The following is a 5,520-nucleotide window of genomic DNA, read 5'->3' as shown; positions in this document are numbered from 1 at the left end:
CCCATAAAGTTGACCAGGAAGGTGTCATTATTTCCATTCCACAGCTCAGAAAAGTGAGGCTTGCCAAGGTCAGAAAGTGGAGCTAGACTTAGAATCCAAGTATGTTCAATCCTAACCCAATGCTCTCCCTGCAATGAAGATTCAAAAAATTTCTTTTAAAATATGCTGAAATAGAGCATAAAATAATGGTTTCAGAGGAGTCTATAATGATTCCCCGAATTGCACTGACTGATTCGAAAGGAAAAAAAGATGAAGATAACAGGAGTCTTTAATCCTCACTGCAAACCTGCCACAGAGGTGCTAATGCAATACAGCCAGCTAGTGCCCGGTTCCACTGGGAGATGGCTGCTGATGCAGAGACAGTGACCTTTCCAGTGCATGGGCAAGTAGACCAGCATCAGGCTCCTTCACTCCCCATATGTACCCTGTGGCACGGTGTGATGTCAAAGGTTTACAGGTGACTATCACCTCTCTGAAAACCCTGCAGCAGCCCTGATTCCTCGATCTTCTCACCCGCACCATGCAAGCTCTTACCCTCCTGGGCTTTTAAGGAGAGGAACTGGCCACTTGGCTACAAAGGATAAGATCAACGATAAACCAGGGACAGAGGATCGCCAGGAAGTGAAGTGAATTTACTTTGACCTCAGACTTTCTCACCACCTTCTTTACCTGGGTGAGTGGAAGAGGCAATTCCTTTCAAGTAGCCATGGAGTAGTCCCATGTACGAGACTGTTTTTGTTTTAACAATAAATAAATGTAAAGCTCCTCAAACCCAAGTTTCTCCTCATTCATAAAAGACAACATGTCAATTTTAAATTTGTGCTCATAGCATTTTTGGAATAGCCATTACCATACATATTGTGAGAAGGAGGACCCGTAGTTTATTAGAGGTATTCCCATTAACTGGTGGCTGTCAAAAGGAACCCAGCTGGTGAAGTGCTAATGGATTATTAGATGAGGCTTTGAGCATTTCATAAACATTATAAATAGCCTCAGTATAACTGATTGTTGCTCATAATGGCATTATTAAAATTGAAAAAAAAATGGCTTTCATGAAAGAGGCTAATAGAGTGCATTCGATGGAAAATGTTTACTTGTAAGTTTGTGTTTTGGACCACATAATTGGCAATTCCAGGCAAGAACTGCAGTAGAACCTGTAATGGGCTTATCATTCTCAGGCTCAAATGTTAGCATCTGGATCAAAATATCTTTGGGGTGTATTCCTGAGAAAACCTGTGGTCTCAAAGTCAAATGATGTTTCTGTTTGAAAGGGAGAATCAAGTTTATAATCCTCTACTGTAGGAGTGGANAGTGCATGGGCAAGTAGACCAGCATCAGGCTCCTTCACTCCCCATATGTACCCTGTGGCACGGTGTGATGTCAAAGGTTTACAGGTGACTATCACCTCTCTGAAAACCCTGCAGCAGCCCTGATTCCTCGATCTTCTCACCCGCACCATGCAAGCTCTTACCCTCCTGGGCTTTTAAGGAGAGGAACTGGCCACTTGGCTACAAAGGATAAGATCAACGATAAACCAGGGACAGAGGATCGCCAGGAAGTGAAGTGAATTTACTTTGACCTCAGACTTTCTCACCACCTTCTTTACCTGGGTGAGTGGAAGAGGCAATTCCTTTCAAGTAGCCATGGAGTAGTCCCATGTACGAGACTGTTTTTGTTTTAACAATAAATAAATGTAAAGCTCCTCAAACCCAAGTTTCTCCTCATTCATAAAGACAACATGTCAATTTTAAATTTGTGCTCATAGCATTTTTGGAATAGCCATTACCATACATATTGTGAGACGGAGGACCCGTAGTTTATTAGAGGTATTCCCATTAACTGGTGGCTGTCAACTTTTGTTTTAACAATAAATAAATGTAAAGCTCCTCAAACCCAAGTTTCTCCTCATTCATAAAAGACAACATGTCAATTTTAAATTTGTGCTCATAGCATTTTTGGAATAGCCATTACCATACATATTGTGAGAAGGAGGACCCGTAGTTTATTAGAGGTATTCCCATTAACTGGTGGCTGTCAACAGGAACCCAGCTGGTGAAGTGCTAATGGATTATTAGATGAGGCTTTGAGCATTTCATAAACATTATAAATAGCCTCAGTATAACTGATTGTTGCTCATAATGGCATTATTAAAATTGAAAAAAAAATGGCTTTCATGAAAGAGGCTAATAGAGTGCATTCGATGGAAAATGTTTACTTGTAAGTTTGTGTTTTGGACCACATAATTGGCAATTCCAGGCAAGAACTGCAGTAGAACCTGTAATGGGCTTATCATTCTGAGGCTCAAATGTTAACATCTGGATCAAAATATCTTTGGGGTGTATTCCTGAGAAAACCTGTGGTCTCAAAGTCAAATGATGTTTCTGTTTGAAAGGGAGAATCAAGTTTATAATCCTCTTCTGTAGGAGTGGAATAAAATGGAGTTACCCCAAATTTAACAAAGGGGTCACTAGCCAACATCTGAAGTTTCTTTATGTACAGAAGCTTCAATTCATTCATTTTCTTGCCACGCTGTATTTTTCGTTTGAGTTTTGCCAAAGACCTTTTCTTGGAAAGCTTAAACTAAAGTAGCAGGTGATGCAAAGAAGAGATCCCTCATCTCTGTACAGGGATCCCTGGCTGATGGAGCATGGGACATGGGCAGTTTGGAATCTTGGAGGAGGAAAAATTACTTCCTTCTAGTATTCTAGGTTCTGTAGCTGTTCTAAGAATTAAGTTGATGCAAGACAGATGAACAGGAGAAAGTGATTTTAATTGCACATGGATGCACAGGAATCCTACAAAGATATGAGACTCAAAGAAGAAGCCAGAAGATTGAGATGTATATCATTCTGAGTTGTTGAAAGGCATAGGGGTTTCGGACATCTGGGGGTTATTGGAGGCAAATTATAGGAAGGTGAGCAGAAGAGATGTCTGGTGAATAAGGTTTGCCTTGGGATGTGGATAAGAGTCTCTCAGGTGATAAAAGTCTCAGAGCAGCTCTCTTCCTAGTACAGACAATTCACTACTAGAAACCTACGTTATAGATGTAAATTTTTTTGACAAAAGGGGAAATTATACTCTATTTACAACAGTTGAGGGGGAAGTAAGGAACTTTTCCTGTGTTAGCAGGTCCTTAATTTTTTTTTCTTAGGTCAATATAATCAACATGCCAGAGTGGCATAATTTTGAATGGCATGTTCAGGACCCATTTAGGATGTATCAGTCCCTCATAGAAATGTGCACACCAATGAGGCTGTAGCACTCAGGGTGTTTAAAACAGATGAACAATAATCAGGAAGGAAAATAAAGAAGACCGAAAACACTAAGTCTTTTATTCTAGGAAAGCTTTATAGTGATAGAGAAGATGGTGTGAGACTTAGAACATTTAAAATTCTAGGTGAGTTTTATCATTACCAATTAATATACACGAAGCACCAACCTCTCCCCCGCACCCACAAAGCATTGCCTGGGTTCTGAGAAACAGGGAGATAGAAAGTTAAACAATACCTACCCATAATCTTAGAAGTAGGTTTTAGTCAATAATGTAAAATTTCAAGCCTTTGGCTGAAGCCGTTAAATGCAGTACATTTGACTGGTTTAATACTATTTTCCTTCTCAGGGATGATGTTATATCTGCCTGGGGTTAAGGGATACTTAAAAAAAAAAAAAAAAAGGCTTCCTCAATCAAACTTCTTTCTCTGTTTACCCGCCCCTTTGCCTCTGCCAAAAATCACCTTGGGACATTTATTTCATTTTGTTGTTACAGGAGTATATTGTTTAAAAAATTTCATCTGGAAACTATCCACTCTAGGACATTAATAACAATTATATTTATTATTTTTGTTAATATGAATGAAAACAATAGTTAAAATTGCTGTGTGCCAATCAGTAGGCTAAGAATTGTATAGCATCTCATTTAATCTTTCAAACAACATGGAAATGGAGATATTGCTGTAATTTTCATTTTGCTGGTGGAGAAGCTGGGACTTAGGGAAAGGCTCTAGAAGTAGGTCACACAGGAAGAGATGGAGCCAACTCAACTGGTCTTCTTTTTTTCTCACATGTTCCTGGCTTTTTTAATTTTTTTAACTACTTTATTGAAGTATGATTGACATGCAAAAAAACCGTACATATTTAATGTATATACTTAATGAGTTTGGGGATAAGTATACACCTGTGAAATCATCACCACCATCAAGGCCATAAACATATCTGTCACCTCTTAAAGTTTTCTCCCACACCTGTATTATTATCATAGGGTTTGCTGTTGTTGTTAGAAGAACAGTTAGCATAAGATCTATCCACGTAGCAATTGTATGCATTCAAGACAGTATTGTTAGCTGTAGGCACTATGTTGTATAGTAGATCTCCAGAAGTAATTTGCCTAGCATAACTGAAAACTTGTACATTTTCACCATAACCTCCCCATTACCCCCAACCCAGCCTCTGGTGACCACCATTCTATTCTCTGCTTCTGTGAGTTTGGCTATTTTAGATTCCACACATAAGTGAAATTATACAGTATTTGTCTTTCTGTGCCTGGCTTATTTCACTTAACATAATGTCCTTCAGGCTCATCCATATTCTCACAAATGACAGAATGTCATCCTTTTTAAAGGCTGCATAATATTTTATTATACATATACCACATTTTCTCTATCCATTCATCCACTGATGGACATGTAGGCTGTTTCTATGTCTTGGCTGTAGTGAATAATGCTGCAACAATCACTGGGGTGCATTTTGAGACTCAAAGACTCAAAGAGACTCAAAGATGTCTCTTTGAGATATTGATTTCATTTCCTTTGGGTATATATGCAGAAGTGGGATTGCTGGATTGTATGGCTTTTCTGTTTTTACTTTCTCGAGGAAACTTCATACTGTTTTCCATAGTGGCTGTATCAATTTACATTCCACCAACAATGTACAAGATTTCTTTTTTTTTTTCCACATCCTTACCAACATGTTATCTTTTTTTCTTTTCTTTTTTTCTTAATAACAGCTATCTTAACAGGTGTGAGATGACATGTTATTGTGGCTTTGATTTCCTGATGATTACTGATGTTGAGCATCTTTTCATATGCCTGTTAGAATTTCATATGTTTCTTTTTTGAGGAATGTGTACTCAGGTCTTTTGCCCTTTTTAAATCAGGTTTTTGGTTTTGGTTTTTTTTTCTATCAAGTTGTATGAGTTCTTTGTATATTTTGGATGTTATCTCCTCATTAGATACATAATCTGCAAATATTCTTTTTTCATTTTATGGGTTGCCTTTACATTGTGTTGGCTGTTTTCTTTGCTGTGCAGAAGGCTTTTAGTTTCATGTATTTACAGTTTTCTTTTTTTAAAAAAAATGTTTATATTTGTTTCCTGTGCTTTTGGTGTCATATCCAAAAAATTATCCCTGAGACCAATCAATGTCTAGGAGTTTTATGGTTTCAGGTCTTACATTTAAGTCTTCAATTCATTTTGATTTGTTTTTTGTGTATGATGTAAGATAAGGGTCCAATTTCATTCTGCAT

Source organism: Galeopterus variegatus, unplaced genomic scaffold (assembly GCF_000696425.1).
Source record: "Galeopterus variegatus unplaced genomic scaffold, G_variegatus-3.0.2 Scaffold533, whole genome shotgun sequence".
Taxonomy (NCBI): Eukaryota; Metazoa; Chordata; class Mammalia; order Dermoptera; family Cynocephalidae; genus Galeopterus; species Galeopterus variegatus.
This window is presented reverse-complemented; position numbering follows the sequence as displayed.